The sequence below is a fragment of the Ascaphus truei genome, chromosome 10 (assembly GCF_040206685.1).
Source record: "Ascaphus truei isolate aAscTru1 chromosome 10, aAscTru1.hap1, whole genome shotgun sequence".
Taxonomy (NCBI): domain Eukaryota; kingdom Metazoa; phylum Chordata; class Amphibia; order Anura; family Ascaphidae; genus Ascaphus; species Ascaphus truei.
Genome location: NC_134492.1, coordinates 7,165,448 through 7,183,231, shown reverse-complemented (window position 1 = coordinate 7,183,231; position 17,784 = coordinate 7,165,448). Strand labels below are relative to the sequence as shown.

The window sequence follows — 17,784 nt, the reverse complement described above, 5'->3', positions numbered from 1 at the left end:
GTAGTGTACATTTTACAGTGCCAATGTGGGTTACAGTACATCGGTAAAACTAAACGATGCATGAAAGTGAGGGTAATGGAACACATGAGGAACATCAAAAATGTGCAAAAATTAATTGATAAAAACATGCCCCTAACCCACCTTTTAAAACACTTTCATGATTGCCATCAGTGTGACCCGAGTGGCATTTCCTTCATGGGCATTGAAGTAATTACCGCTAATCAACGCCTAGGCAATAGAGATTTACGCCTAAGTAGAAGGGAGCAATTCTGGATCTATACCATGCGAACGAGGTTTCCTCATGGTTTAAATGATTACATAGAATTGGTCCCTTTCTTAAAAGAATGAATTCTTAAAAGAACGAATTCTAATGAATTAATTATTAGGTGTTCACACGGTTTCCAAGCATTTTTTGTATTTTTAGATAACATGTTTTAGTATTTAATAACTATATATGTTTTAAACAGATTTTTAATACATGTTTACCTTAAAATTGTCCATATCAGTATATACTGGTCTACATTCACTACAGTTATGCTGGTATGATTTTGGATTTATTTAAAGCTAAATTGGGACCTGTTTAACATTGCTCCTATCTAATATGTGCTTTTAATCCTCCCCACATGCTGCAGGGAACTTTATTTGCCTCTGCTTTGTATCACATGTGTTCCTACTTGCTCTAATTACACTAGATCCATTGGCTGCCGCTCTCTACTTAAACTCCAGGGACAACGCTATGACGTGACCTCCTGACGAAGCACTACGTGCGAAACGCGTAGAGGTCACGTGGTGGCAGTTCCTGTGGAGTTCTTTGCAGCCGGTGGGAGCGGGTCCCCTTGTCTCTAGCTGGGTAAGTACTCGGATTGGTCCGGATCCATTCTGTAGTGCGTAGCTAGACCCTGTGGTTACCCCCTGCCCCTACCGAATATACTAGTGTATTATCCAGTCCCGTTTTTAACCCTTATTTGTCATAATCTTGCCGCAATTTTGTAATAATTTGCTTTATTGTTATTTTTATTCCTTGCATCAGTGGATACTTTGTCCACTGTTTTAGATTAATAAACCTATCATACCCTTCAGTGCGCCTGTCTGCCTATTGTTTTTTGTGTAACATAGGTGTAACCTGGGTGTGGCTTGGGCGTGGCTTGGATTAGAGGCGTGATTTGAGGGCAGGACATATTAGTGGCATGATTTTGGGACGTGATTCTCCCAATACAGGCACAGGCTGAATACATAGCTTATTCATTGTCTGTTATCAAAAGAAACCTTGAATCTCTAGCAACTAAGTTATACAATCTGCCTCTCTAAAAGAACCAGTCTTATTGTTTACTGACTAAAACAGCAGGAAACTGACAATACAAAAAGTATCTTAGCATAAAAAGTATCTTAGCAAAATCCTGAGCTAGAAGGAAATTAATTTTGGCAGAAGCTGAATACATTAGAAATTATATCTCAGCAAAAGGCTGACTACAGAATCTTAACTGGTTATGAACAGACAAAATGGATGGCTTAACACAAGTGCAGATTCTGGCCTGACCTACTGGTCCTAACAGTAACAAATAAGGTAGCCTGCTTTTCAGTTATGTGTTTACAGGTCTCACACCTGTTACATCTGTAATTCCCCAGTATCCCAAAGTGAGATCTTATGGTTTTGTGTCCCTGGGTATAGGATCTCAATTGACTGGGGGCCAAGATTCCCTTTAGGTTCTGGGCTCGCTTGTATATTACTTTGGGCCTTGAATCCAATGTAGATCCATAAATAGGATCTAAAGTATGCATATTCCAGTGTTTATTCATGGCTTTGTGTATAGCTTGATGAGCCTCATAATATTGAGTTAGAAACACGGGCATGTTGTATTTCTATTTGAGGGATTGATTCCTATTGGGGTTGTTATTGAACCACTGGAGATAACCCCAGTCAGTGGTAGATTGTCTGTATTAGTAGCCTGCCCATTTTTCCTCAGCTTTCTATTGTAATGCAATAGTGTTGCGTTCCTTCTTATTTACTTTATTGATAGAGTGATCAATCAATTCCTCTTTATACTCTTTTCTTTATCTTTAATTAAAACAGGGAGATTGCTTTTGTCATGGTTGCCTATGAAATGCATTTATTATATTAGTATTCAATCGTGTTCATGGCGCGTTGGGAGCCCCACCCTTCCCGCCCCCCAAATAATGATAGACACATTGTGTGTGGGGAAAAATAAGGCACAGCTTTATTTATATTTTATCCTGAGTTTTACCAACTCTTCTTTACCACCTGCCAGGCACCCGACTGTAGTACCGAGCTCCAAGCGGCATTGCCGTAGTCCGTGACTCCTGACTGTAGTACCAGAGTCCCCAAAGGCATCGCCGTGGCTCGTGACTTCCAATGCTACCTGTACCAGATGTAGCATACTTATTCCAACCAGCCCCAATGAGGGCGCCATTATATCAGGTATCCTTTTACCTCTTAGTCTTTCCGAGCCCGGCAGGGCTTCCACCCGCCACGCCCCAGGACATTTACTCCCTAACTTGTCCTGGACACCGCCATGGCGATAGCCTGCTCTATGGCCTCCTGCATGTTCATGTTAAATACATATCGTTGCCGAAACCCAACAGGTGTATTCAACATTTCCAAAACCACCACTGTATTTCCTTCTGTAACTGTGTGCCTTACTGCTTCCTTTCTACCCTTTCCGTGGCCTTGTTTATCCTCAGCTTTTTCATTTCCCTGTGATCCCTGGCATCACGCCAACCCCACCACAGAATAAGTTCCGCCCCATGTATGCTCACACCATCCATCTTGCAATGTAACCTCAGTTGTCTTACCAGTTCCTGAAGCCCTTGGATCCCACACCAAACGTTTTTAATCATCCTGCTCCATGTGGAATCCGAGCCAACAGCCATATAGTCACTCCTGTGACTGGCCCAGAAGGCTAGACATCCCATGTGATACCTCTCCACTCCCTACTAAAACGAAATAAATAGTTAACACAGCCGTACCTGTTATACGATATCTGTTATGTCGATGGTAACTACCCCCAGCCAGTTCCACACTTACCATGTCTTAATTAAACAGGGGGGAAGATCAAGCCACTTACCCGCTCTTGTTCCACACATCAGTGATCCACCCGTAGAGCCCGGCAAACAACGCCTGATGCGTCAAACAGTATAATTCTCCATCCCACATGGTCTTGTATTCCAAATGATTGGCTGTTATAATGCGCCCTTCATAAATCCTATCTTGGAATAACCCACAGTTACTGTCATCATCTAACAGATTATACGGCTGAAAAAATGATCCCCCTTTCTGATATTCTCCCCATGGTTCATAAACCTGGTTGCTATTTTTAACGTAACTGCATACATAGTTGTATCAATGGGAGACCCAGGAGCTGCCGAAATGACCCTTCATACGTCCCTGTATTCAGGTATGCTGATCTAAAACAAAATGTGCTCCTGTCACTTTGCCAACTCACAATACAATAACTTCTTCAGATAGGCTGAGGTGTTCTTCAAACCCACGAGTGACGAGCCTAAATCCTGTGCCTTATACAGTACTGCTCAGCCATGTTACCTGAAGCTTCCCATTTATTATCCCTTATTATTCTAAGCCATAGCATAAATGTAGAGTATACTCTGAACCAGTATTACCATACTTATTATTATATGGCAGGGATTATTATATGGCTGCAGCATGATGTACTGTATCTTAGCCACGCTGTTAGCAAACATATTCCCCTATCAGCTGACTACAGATTGTCTCATTGACAAAAGAACAAAAACAAAATGGCAACTCTCACCAGCCCTCATTTAGGAACCTCGACTAATTTAGTAACCATGTTATTGCACTCTAGGACTTACACCTTCTTGCATTAATATCACCAGCTCTTAGCATAGGGCGTCCCCTCAAGAATGAATTTACCAGATTCCTTCATTCTCCGTAATCCAGCTTGACCTTTAGTAAAATTGTATTTGGATATTATGCATGAAAAGGGTCAGAAGCCAACACATTCTGAGCAATTCAGCTCTATATCACGGCCGCTGCTTTTCGTGTGAGCGACCTTGTTAGCATCCCAGGAGGAGATAGTTATACATAGGCACTGTCTGGTCGCTGACTACAAAATGTTTTCTTTTTTCTCTGTAAAATCAGGGCTGTGGCATGTTGCCGGATCGTAGCAAAGGGCTTCCCCTCAAAATAGATTTACCAGATCTTTCATTCTCCGAAAATCCAACCTGGCGTTTAGTAAAATTGTATTTGGATCTTATAAAAGGGGCCATAAGCCAATATATTCGGAGCAATTCTGCTCTATAGCGCAGCCGCTGCTTTTCGTGTGAAGGACCTTGTTAACCTCCCATTCCTGCACTATAAATCAGGGCTGTGGCCTGTGGCAGGATGTCAGCGCAATGAAGCACAATTTGAAACAAAAAAGGTAAAATGGCTGCTGATTGAGGGCTGGAATATACCTCAGGTTGAATTATGGTTAGGATGAGCAGACGCCCCAGTTTAGATGGGACTGTCCCTTTTTTAATCTTTGTCCTGGTTCCCGACTTTCCTTTTAAATATACCTTTTTTGGCCTTCCGCACATGCACAATGGACACTTGACAGCCGCTTGTGCGCATGCGCAATGGGCGCCTTGCTGGTCGTGTATGTGCGGTGGGTGCTTGCCATTCACAAATGTGCAAAATTTGTCTCGGTTGGTCCTGGGAAAAATATGGTCACCCTAAGTGTGGTCCAGCCTGAGAGCTAATCCCATGGATCACACATACATTTAACACCCATTAATCTGTATACATAATTTAATGCCAACATTACGCTGCAATGCTACCAGATACACCTCAGACTGCGCACCTTAAACCATGGGCCCCTTCCTCTCCCTGTCAGACATGAGCGGGCATTAATCTGTGTGCTTAAAACAAAACCACAACTACAATGCCTGATTAATAAATGTGATCCAGATAAACTTCTGATTGGTCAAATTTAAATAAGGGGCGGAGCCAAAATTACTCAGTGAGGAGATTGTCAAAGCAGCCATTTTGTGTAAACCTTTTGCAAGACAGATAAAGTTTTGCATGCAGCTGAATCATCATAATGATATATGATACTTATATATCATACTGCTATATAACACAGCTGAATATTACATTGAATGAAACCTATATATGCTCCACATAATGTACTATAATAAATTACTCTAGTAACCTCTTACCTATCATGTCACTTGGAGTAAAGAATATGGCACCTTGATTCTTTGCTTGGCAATATTACACGTATAACCCATAACTGTAGAGGTTTAAAGTGTCATATGTCATATTTGTCGTCATAGATTCTGTGTATCACTTATTTGAAGCCGGCCTCACTCTTTTTATTATCTTATCTGCATCTGTAACCTGAAGGGGAATATCATTTACTAGCCATTTTCACTGAACAACTCAGTCCTTGATCCCCTATACCCCACACTAGATCTGTATCTGCCTGTGGGCCCCCCAGCGGGGCAAGGACATGCTGTCCAGTTGCAGAATGAATCCTGGCTCCAGCAGACTTGCAGCAGCGTTTGTAAATTTAAGCTGCCCCTGCACTGAGGGACCCCCAAGCCTCATAAGTAATTTCTTCCCCTTCTCCACTGGGGAGCAATAGTAGGTCCACTTATCTGCTCTGCATTACCATCAATATCAATATGGAGCTGCTACACTCAGATCAAGATCTGATATACATATACAGGCATAGCCCGGTTTAAGGACACTCACTTTAAGTACACTCGCGAGTAAGGACATGTCGCCCAATAGGCAAATGGCAGCTCGTGCATGCACCTGTCAGCAAGTCCTGAACAGCAATACCGACTCCCTACCTGTTCCGAAGCTGTGCGCAAGCGGGGAGACTATAGAGCCTGTTACACATGCGTTATTTACATAAGTTATGCACGTATATGACGATTGCAGTACAGTGGGGAACCCCCATTGATAAGTGGGGAAAAGGTAGTGCTTCACTTTAACTACATTTTCGCTTTACATACATGTTCCGGTCCCATTACGTACATTAATGCGGGGTATGCCTGTATATACACAAATCACACAGTCGGGTCGGTGATTTTTGGAAGTGGTTTCTTAGCAGATGGATCTGTCCAGCTATCCGTGGGTGAGATTCCTTGTACAATAGATAAATGATGGCCCCGCTCAAACCTATCCTATGAAGACTATGTGCTGCCTAGGAGAAATACATACAGGAAGCAATTAGTGCATAGAAGCACTATAAACAGAGCTCCCTATTCGGCACACCAAAGTCAAATGGTTCATGACGTAATTAATTTAAAACATAACATTTAATGTGCTATAGCTAAAAAGAAATAGTCACTTAAGGTACGCATATAAAATACCAGTACTGGTCATATGTTTAAAGTGAAGTGTAACCTCTCGTTACAAGTTAATAGATTAATCCATGAGTATACACTTACCCAAAATTGATATGGGTGTATCATGTGTTTTTTTGGATTAATATTTTCTTAGATATGTGCACAAATCATAATACAGGATATTTACAATATGTGTAGGTCCTTTAGATGTTAATAAATCCTAGATTGGCTTATGGAGAAAAAACATTTCCCACTGCAACCCATATAAGCGAAAATAGAAACAGACGTAACAGGACAGTGTCAAATTAGAAAATCAGTTGTGTGGCTCGCATCAATGTCTCATTTTCAGCAGTTACTATTTGCAAGTTCATGTTGCATGCATAATACCATGTATCACGTTAACTCTACTGTTTCCAAAAGGAAGCCATAACAGAAAAGCATGGAGCCATCAACACAGGTATATTAACACCAATGGGTAGCAAGATTTAACAATATTACTTAATAAACGCTTTATACAAATTCGCTAGTGATCTACAGGGAGGATGTTGTCAAAGTAAATGCCTTGGTAAGTCTTGTGTCTGCACCTAATCATTCATGATGGTGTGCAGCTTTGGCAAAAACAGTGTCATAAGGTTCTGTATAGTCACCCCTGCAAAATGCCACATTTAAGGCATATCATATTATAATACACATTAATGGCTGAACTAAAGCTTGTTTAGAGATACAGAGCTTAAAAGACAAAATACCAAAGCTAGGTAATAAAGCAAGTCTGTTCCCTGCAAACGATCAACCCCTTCAGTTAAACGCTGATAGCTCTGCATGATCTTCACCCTCCGGCGGTCCGTATGGAAAGAGGCCCACCGCCCACCGCACCTCCTACATATATGCTCCCTTCCTTATTACATCACTAGCTCCTCCCCTCGGGTTTAACTCCATAGCTGCCGGCGGGGTGGAGTGGAGGGAGGCAATGCGGAAAGTCTCGCAGAGTGGGGGAAATGGGGGGGGGGAAAGAGGAGGGAAGGTCTCTCACCCACCATGGGACCCCTGCCGTAGCGCAGCTTTAGGGAAATACCCCTTTTATATATTGTACATGTATATATAATGCGTATACTGGGTAGTATTGTATAGTGTATGAATATTTGCTTTTTCTGAAGAGTAAAGTGTTCTCCAGAATGGTGCAATGCAGTTAATGTTTTCTCCAGCTATTATATATATAAAAAGGCCACCAGATTATATTCCTTTTTAAAATCCGGAATTTGCCAAATGTTCGTTAGAACATTGAACTAGTCACATACACAAAGTAATTTACAATCATTTCCCCGTCCTATGTGTGCTATTAGATGAGCTATTTAGCTATTTATTATCTTTAATTAAATCAGATGTATTTTGTCATGGGTGTCTACCAAAATGCATTTATATTGTGATTTACATTTAATAGCATTCACTTCTTTTATACATATAGGCATTCATTTTTCTGGCCTGGTTTGTAGTGTTCTCAGTAAGGTTTACTGGGAATCATGCAGTAATTCCCAGGCCTTCATCGCCCCTCCCATTCCCAGTTACTTGTCATAACTAAATGTGAGCCATGGTCTTTCCCAACTAAACAGAGGCAGCATGAATATTATATCTAGTATCTGACTAGTGCCTCAATATGAAATTACAAATTGGTGAATAATGTAAAGTTTATCACACCCAGCAGCCTAAATTAATAAACAACAGGCCTTTATCTCGACAACAAGGAGATGATCAGTACCAACGGAAGGAAAACAAGGTAAGTTGAGGGGGGGTGGGGGGGGGGGGCAAAAGAAAAGGAAGGGTAAAAGGAATGGGCACATTACAAGTACATTCATACTTCAAAGTTAACTCATCACAAGATCATCGTGGATCTGTATTTGTCATATATTCCAGTCATGGGCCTAATAATAACTCGGTTTAATATCAGTCCATTGGAGGAATAAACCTCCAGCTCTTCATCTATTGTTCAAGCAACTCACAAGATAATCCACATAAAATGTTATACTTGGACCAAGTATGTTGGTTATGAGATGAGGTTCTCTGGTCTTACGAAACCTATTTATGGTGTCCTCAAGATAGCGCGGTCAACGTTCCATAAGCATTACACTTTTTAAAAGGTCGGGGGGCTGGTCTTCATCCAACATCTAGTAACTAGACATCTGGTAGCGTTCAGGATGTGTGACCAGTTATACTTCATTTCTAGTTATTCCCACAATTGCTTTGTTCAGAAGTAGGGACCAGCGATTTCTCGGTACTGTAACGCAATCCTGTCATAAATGAAACCAAATACTTTGGGGCCTATTCTATCAGCTTCAAGTTTGTCCTCGTCAAACCTCGCGACTTGACGTGGTCATGAGTCGCAGAATCAAATGTAAAAAAAATGACAAACCGTGCGGGTCTACAGCCAATCCACACCAGTTGTACTTTTTTTATTTTAGGCCGAGTTAACATAACATCTCAAACTAATGATTATTGAAGACTATTGATTACTATTATTGAAGACTATTGATATTCTTTCCCCCTCCCTTGTTTCTATCCCATTATTAAATTTACTTTATTATGTTATGGGGCGTGCGCTCTCTCTTCTTTGTCTTCCTATATATATATATATATATACACGTGTATTTATTTATATATACACACACAAACACACACACACACACACACACACTTTAATGCTACTACAGTACTATGTTATTACTGCAAGATATATCACAAATGCTATTAAAAACAATAGTAACACTTGGTGACTACTGTACACCTATTACTGTATATACAGCCTAATTTCTTTCATTATTCTGCGTTATCAAGGTAATGATACTACTAGATCTGTAAAAAGATAGGAAGATTGATAAGGATAAATAAATAGTATTTGTAATCATATATGAGTGTATACAGCTAGACATAGATGCAGTATATTTTCAATATTTAGCTTGGCTATCTGTATGTCTACAGCATCTAGGCCTGATCTTAAAACACTTGCATAAAATATTTATTGGCAGTCTAAGATACACATATGGCAATTTAAATTAACACAGCCACTAAATTACTATTCCCTGCACTGGCTTGCTTGTGTATTGAAAATGTACTGGTAATTAATTGCAATATAAAAAAATCATGTGGAAAAAATCCAACTTGCGCTCTGTTTGATGTCACTTATCAACTGTCCATTAGCTGAAAACATGGCCCTGAGTGATAGAAGATACTCTTACCGCCGCAACCACTATGCGTGCCGACCACTCCTCTGCTACAAGTATCTCTTCGTAATCACAACTTTTCTTATTTAAGAAGATATTTCAATGAATAGTATTAGTTAGATTTGTAGCAGTAATATGAGTTTGTAGTTCATCATGCACACGAATAAGAAAAACAGATTGCTTGTCAGTTGTTTGCATCTTCAGCCTGGAGAGTACAGCTGGCGGTCCTACGCGGCCTTTGCAGTGATATGGAAATAAAGTACATTACTCATATCCAACATATGCCAAGAAGTGTTTCTGTTTATTAATATAATTTGTGTGAAGCAGGTCTCTCTTTAGGAATGCTTCGTAGTATGTTGCTGTCTCCATTTGTTATATTTTGTTGCTCTTACACTTTTTAAAGCGTAACTGATTAAGAGTGGGATATTAGTTTGGCAAGAATCAATTAACTCTGCTGACCATCTGGTCCACACAACCCATCAAAATCCTCTCCTGTACTGTAGGTCTCCTGCACAACTTCATGTCTGCATATCATTGCAAAAGGTGGCTTTTTAAGAGACTCCTGTTTGGTCCATGTCCAATATTGTACATATTACACAAATATAAGTATATTAATATACAGAGCAAAGTAATTCTGGTGTTCACATGGTTACTGAAAGGGAAGTGGTTTATCACAAGGGACTCCTTGTTAAAGTGCAAACGCGCACGAAACGCGTAGGAGGGTTGCTACACCTCCGTTTTTTTAACATGGACTTAATAAAGTAATGTGGAAAGTGGCTAAAGCGCTCAAATGCAGGTGTAATAAATAAAATAAGCCAAACCACTAAACCAGGGTACTAATAATAATAATATAGTACATAATGTGCAATAGTATGGGTACTATCCTCCTGAAGACAGGTGGTAGATGTTACAAGCCCACTCACCCTCAGTCTCATCGGCAGGTTCCCCTGAAAATAAGCAATACTCACATCCTGGTGGTAGGTAGACAAGCTGTGCATCTACAATTATGCTTTTTTGACCCATTCTCTTGGCTGTGTGCTATATTCCTACCTTTGTCTATTCTGTTCTAATTACTGGCAGCACGCCCAACTGGTAGCACAGGACAGAGGTACATCACAAATGTGAGTATATTTACACATACAGTATTACTGTAAGTGAAACTCGAATTATAATAGTGCTCCAGGGACTATCCCAACAAGGTTTTGAGGAGTGGGTTCAAGCCCACTAACTCTTACCTTCAAGGTTCAAGCCCACTTACTCTTACCTTCAGGGTTACGGTGTCTCTTCATGGACCTCGTACCTTTTGAGAGTTACATTTGCTATTGCTACTGATCATATACCACTAGCCTCATGCCCGGTGCCTCTGTTTATGCATAATATTGAGTGCATTTACATGTTACGGATCCAGCGCTTGAGTGCTTATAGCACTACAAACTCTCTTTTCTGACATGTTTAGAAGACCTGCTCCATAAGACCAGTCTGGGTCTCAAGGCAAATATATATTTCATGTCTCTCTCTTCTGCATTATTTCGTTTTGTTTCCGCTCTTACTCTCCCAAATTCTTTCTGATCCCCTTTCCATCTCATTTACCCTTTCAAACTTCCTTCCCTTCACATATAAAAAGGTTAACGTTTTAAATAACGCCTTCAGTGTTACTCTTATTGTAATTGTTTTGTGGAATGTAGTGAATGCCTAACCTAAGAGAGTATGTATGCCAGTGTGTCAGTGAGGCAGGTGATGAATGACATTTGCAGGAATCTTGCTTACATGCTGTATGATGTGATCTTCTCCCTTACTGATGCATGATGTGGATTTATTCCGTAGAATGTTTGTTTTGTACTAACTTGGTATCATTTTTGAACTTTGTTAACAGCTTTACAGAAACCACCAAGCTTTGCAAAAGTCACCATGTCAATAGAGCTAAAATGATCTTGAGTAAGAGAAGATTGCTTCGCAGCACATGGAATAGTCTTCTTTCCCTTGCGCAGAACCATTTATGTATCATCAATATGAATTGAACTAACATTTTCCTAAGCAAGGGAAGTCTTCAGACATGTTGATTATGGACTAAAGCAACACGGAAAAATGTGTTGTTGCTATTTATACAGTAAATGTGAAGAAAACCACAAGAAATATAGCTATGTGATTAATGTTCGCTCTTTATCCATTTATCAAGTACATTTGTATCATAGTTAAGTGTTTCGCATCAAAGAAGTGTCACCATTTTGGAAACTGGCTACAACTCAATTAAACAACACAAATGGGCTTAATGCATAGCTGCAGCGCATAAATGAAATGACACCAGCTTGGCGTGATCTGTTTCCTGCACATTGTTTATTACAGCATTAGAATAAAGATGTTTCTATGTCTTTTTCATTCCCCTCTCTCAAATCTCTCTGCTCAAGAACTGCACAAAATGGACAGTGCAAACTTGCATCATCCTGATTTTGGTTGTTAAAGGGATGTAGGGAGATAGAAAGGTCTCAAAAAGCATTTGGGCATCGAAAAAGAATAGCTAAATAATTTGAAACGTGAAAAATCAATTGAAATGTTGCACCCACAAAAGGAAAATGTCGATCACAAATTAATTTTTTTTTTTCAATTTTTTTTTTTAATTGTTTTAGAGAGACATAACAAATATATAGTCTTGGAATACATGTGATGTTTTAACAGTGTCACTTGTCCATACAACAAAGGCCATTAACAGTTCGTCATCATTACTGAAATAAAATAGTTGCTATAACACTGTTTTTGAATAAGTGTGGTCTGTCTTCCTATTTCCGGTTGTGTTAGGGAAGCAGCCGCTTCCGTAGGCGTCTCTCATGGGCTTAACAAAGGAAAGAGAAGAACGTAGAAAAGAAGAAAAAGAAGGGTGGGAAGGGTGGAAGGGGGGGGGGGGGGTAGGACGAGCCCATTTGTCTGGTCTTTCTGTATTTATTTCTATGGGGTCCCTAGTTTCCTGGCCATAGTTCCCAAATTTTGTGAAATTTGTCAGTTTTCTGGTTCAACTGTGCTGTGAGGAGCTCCATCATCTTTATTTCCCTTAGTCTCCGTAGGACCGTCTGCCTAGAAGGCGCATTCACCTTTTTCCAGGCAGCCGCAATAACACAGCGGGCAGCTGTCATTACATGAGTGATCATCTTACTTTCTGCCGTTCCTAATTCATCTATTGGTTTGGCCAGCACCATGGTCAGCGGTTCCACCTCAACATCCACCCCTAGGTACTCTCTGATCAATTTATTTACAAATTAATTTTAATACAGCCCAGTGGTAATTGTGGCAAATTACACTATACCAGGAAAGCTCAATGTGCCTGGTATGATCCTGTCTCCCCATTGTTCTATCTCATCACACTGTGATACATCACAAACAATTGTCTATTGTGTATTGAAACTGTTGAGAGACCCGGATCCTCTATCCTTTTTTGTGTGCAATTTATCAATTCTTGTCAATTTTCCCCGTTTTCTTGGTCGTACCCTTGATTTTCAATGATTTATTCTAGTGGGAAATGTGCCCCCATATTAAGGCTGCAATCCACTCTACTCAGGGTAAAATGAAATGTCTCCTTATCGTGTCATTGCAAAGTTCTTCTGCTGCCGTTTTTAGCAGTCCCGTCCTTTTTAAACTCTGTACCTGTAGTTAAATTGTGGAAATTTCAGTTGCTGAAAATGTGCCTCCCTAGCAGGTTAAAATGGCGAATGCCTTGCACACATTTCAAGACAATAATAGAACACAAGGAAACACCTTGCTCACCTCACTCTTAGGCTGAGTCCCCAGTCTTCACTGTGACACGTGCGCCCGGCGGGGGGGGGGGCGGCGCGTGCGCAGCGCTACACCGCGATCTGCGGTCTGGGGGGAGAGGGATGATTTGCGATGGGAGGGGGCGTGGCTGTGGGTTTGCAGGGGTGTGGCCATGACGTCCCACGGCTGGTTCGCCCTTATTGGCTGAACCGCCGGCGGGGGCGTGGCCACGCCCCCGTCGCAGATGTCGAGGTCAAATTCTCCTGCCTCCCTGAAAACCTGTCGCGCACCGCTGGGGAAAGGTGCGCGACAAGGTAGGGACTGTGACCGGCCGGACCGGGGGGGGCGGGGCTGGGACCGCAGCCTAAGAGGATAAAGACGGTGCAGAGGGAAACTAATTATGCAAAAACACACAAAGTGGCCAAGAGAGGTCACTAAAAGTCCCTCATAATTGCACTCATACCTTAGTGTAATGTAAGTCCAAAAGGGCCAGTTAATTAACTGGTACCAATAATATAAACATTATGTATAGACCAACAGGAAAAAGAACCACTAAGCTAATCTATAGCTAAACAGACAATAATGACAACTTTAATACAAATTAAAACACGACGCAATGCATAAAATTACAGCTAATATACATAAACTAAACCTAAACCTATAAAGGTCCCCTAATGGGCGAACAAGGAGCAGTAGGGTGATGGTAGGGGCTAATAAGACCTATATTGATATCCCCATAAGATATATATATATATATATATATGGAGAGAGGTCCAAAATATGTTAACCCGGCTGAATAGCCTCACCTTACCTATATGCAAAAGTAGTCACTGTAAATTATGGGAAAATCCCTCATTTAAGGAGTACTGAACACACTGATAAGATTGCACTGCTAAAACACAGCTGAATCATGAAGAAGCGCGTGATCGTCGGCTATAGTGACGTCATTACATTGACGGTCTCGTGGGCGGCGACGGAGCGTGTTTGCAGCTCCCACTACTGCTCTCCTGATTCCTACACAGTGTCACTGTTATCAGAGTCAGTCTTTACTCACTGAGCCACTCCTTCTCTCTTGAACATAATGCAAGATTTGGTATCATATATATTTAAACAACCTTAGCTGAAAAATGTGTTTCAGTGTACGTAATTGCATTTAGATTCTTTGGCAACTGCAAAGAAATGTAAAAAAAGGAGAACGCTTAAAGACCACTCGAAGGCCCTTCCAGCCTACAGGCAACAAGTTGAAGAGGCCTAAGAAGCTTTGCCCACTGAGCTATTCAGTTTATACAGAGTGAATTGATTATAAGAATGTCCTTAAGGTTTCACGTATGATGCATTTCCACAGCATCAATATCTGGCACTTACATTGTAAAACAATAAAGGAGCCAAAGTGTTTGAAAGACAGATTGACATGATTAAAGATGAGCATTATATAAAAAAAAAACAGCCAGGAAACCATGAGTACATACAAGTCAGTTGTCTTTAGGTCAGTATTCCCAATTAGGGAAATCAAAACCGGTGTCTAATCCTGACTGTGTTTATTTTATTTAAAAAATGTATCACTAACTCTATGAAGTAAATTCTGGCAGAGACGTCCTATTGGGAGCTGTCATTTCAACCTTTATACTGTACAAAAACATTTGCAAATCTTTGGATGAACGCTCTTGGACCCCTATTTCACAGATTCAGTTAGATAGAGAGTTAGCTAGCATTGCATGGAAAAGCCTATAAAAGCAGTGGTTATGGGTTCTTGTCCTGTTTGGTCTGACACTCGTCCAGTCATTAGGTTGGTGCCTTAGACTTATCAACTCTATATACTGTAGTTGGTATATATTAAAACTTACCTTTTTGGTTCTATACCAGTGATCTGATTTCTATATATAGGGAGTGCTGGATTATTCAGTATTTTGTAGTTGGTATGGAAATCCATTTAGGAAGTGTGGAATGGGACTTACTTAAGTGTGCTTTGCATATTTCCCTGCCGGGTACCACAGGTATGCTCCTGTGTCAGCACAGCCATGTCTCCCTAATTTTCTTGGAGGGAGGTTTGAGGGGACATATATACAACAGGGGGGACAGCCAAATATGAAAGTCTCTCTCTTCCCCCTCTCTCCCTTGCTCCTTCGCCCTCCTCTTCCTTGAGGGGGGGAATCACCCGGTGGTTTGCTGATCGCTCTGGAAGCACCACCTGCTCTGTGTGCTGCTGTTAAAGCTGCTGGAGTCCTCCGACCTCAACTGTCCGTGATAACGTTGCCCGGTGAAACCGGCAGCATGCACGGAGGCACAGGTGTAAATGGAACAAACCGGCACTCTCACAGCTTACAGGGATTCCCTCAGCATACAACTCGCGTCCTCTAGGTAGCGCGATGACGTCAGTTTCTGCGCGTTTTGTCAGCGTCAGCTGACTTCCTCAGGGGATACTGGGTAATGTGCAGCATGGGATTTTATAAAAAAAAAAACAACTGAATTTCACCGCTGCTGATGAGTGAATGCTGATGTCATCGCGCTACCTAGAGGACGCGAGTTGTATGTTGAGTGAATGCTGATGAAACGCGTAGGGACTGACATCATTGCGCTACCTAGAGGACGCGAGTTGTATGTTGAGTGAATGCTGATGAAACGCGTAGGGACTGATGTCATTGCGCTACCTAGAGGACGCGAGTTGTATGCTGAGGGAATCCCTGTAAGCTGTGAGAGTGCCGGTTTGTTCCATTTACACCTGTGCCTCCGTGCATGCTGCCGGTTACACCGGGCAACGTTATCACGGACAGTTGAGGTCGGAGGACTACAGCAGCTTTAACAGCAGCACACAGAGCAGGAGGTGCTTCCAGAGCGATCAGCAAACCGTTTGTCCTCACCTGTATGTAATATACATATCTATGTACCCCATTGTACCGGGCTGCTGAATATGTTGGTGATTTATAAATAAGTTATAATGATATGTACACATAATATATGTATACAGTATTTGTATACGAATTTGGATGTTTATGTAAAATCTGTACTATTCAGCTCCAAATTAGAATATGGCGTAGGTTAAGGGTGCACAAACTTTCCCCCCTGTCCCCCCCTGCCTGCTCTCTCCCCCTGCTTGCGCCCTACCCCCTCCTTGCCTTCTCTCCAACGTCAAATAATGCCGCGGTGTCATGTGACATCGCCTTACCATGGCAACATGACATCCCATGACCCTGCGGCGCCGCCCGAAGCCGTTGGACACAAGGGACAGAGATCTGGCGCGGCCCCCGCGGTAGGGAACTCATTGGCTAGGTTACAATTATAGGCTCTATGATGCTTTTGTAGTCTTTATTGTTTTTGTAATATAAACTTACATATATCTTGGCACATACAATTACAAAAAAAAAAGTGAGAAATATTTACAGTGAGTATGCTGGTTTAACATAATTATAACACTTTGCCATGTTCCGGAGTTAAAGCAGAGTTTTGTGGTTTGGATGAATTATTTTAGAAAGTTCTTCAGATGAGCTACTACAGTACATAATTCAAATATTAATGGGTTGTTTCTATTTCTCCATGCAGTGGGTGTTTAATATATGTGCTATTGCCATTTTTCCTTGAACTATATAACCCACAAACTTGATACACGATCTAGTACTTATTTTTTAATGAATAAAGGATATGCGACTTATGTAGTCATGTTTGATTAATAGATCAACAGTCTGTGCTCTCGGAAACTCGGTCTCATCAATATCTATGTGCAAGTTAGTGTTGGATAGTGTTAGCGGATGTTAGCCCTATAGCTTACGGATAATCAAGCTTTGGTCAAAAATAAAACCCCTACATTTTTTATGACTTGAGAATTATCACTTTAACAAACTATATATTTCTGTATGTTTCTGGAAACTAAACAATGGTTATTGGGACTAAGGATAAATTTGAGCCATTTAAAATAAATAAATGAATTAAAAAAATCATAGATCATACCCTAAATCAAAGGTCTCAAGTCTAGTCCTCAACCCCCCCCCCCCTCAACAGGTCAGGTTTTCACGATATCTCTGCTTCAGCAAAGGTGGCTCAATCAGCTAGCTTTGACAGCTTTGACAGCTAGCATAAACTATTATCCACAACTTTTATCTACAAAATAGAAAAAGAGACAGGTGTAATTACAAATTCTTGAACTGACCAATAACATAGTGATGAGATAAAGTCTGATTCCCTCTAAACAAAGGAAAAAGTGATCGTCATTTTTTTTACTTGTTTAAAACTGGTCTATAAATTAGCATCTCATTTATCAAAGAAAATCCACCAGTTTTCCAACAGGAAATCTTTGGTTCATCAACATCCTTTGTTGCTAAGTGCTAAGTAAAAAAGTGTTGCTCAATCAATGAAACCATTTTGGAAGTGAGAAATATCCTAGGAGTACTTGTGATGTCATTACTAAAGTATTGATAGATTGCAGTTGCAAATACAGTAATTAACCGGAAATATTTGGGGAATAAAACAGAATATTGTAATAGTTACCTCTCTGGGAGCGTATTTT

General features: G+C 40.9%; 1 long non-coding RNA gene across 3 annotated transcripts in view; it reads right to left on the bottom strand.

Moving 5' to 3' along the window:
* The window catches only part of LOC142503355 (uncharacterized), an 82,691-nt gene that overhangs the window by 15,634 nt on the left and 49,273 nt on the right, over positions 1-17,784 (bottom strand). For 2 of the 3 annotated variants that reach the window (XR_012803972.1, XR_012803970.1), the window contains exon 3: positions 2,812-2,952. The exons of the other annotated variant lie outside the window; for it this stretch is intronic. This is a non-coding gene — a long non-coding RNA (uncharacterized LOC142503355). The remainder of the gene's footprint in view (positions 1-2,811; positions 2,953-17,784) is intronic. 3 annotated transcript variants of the gene reach the window in all.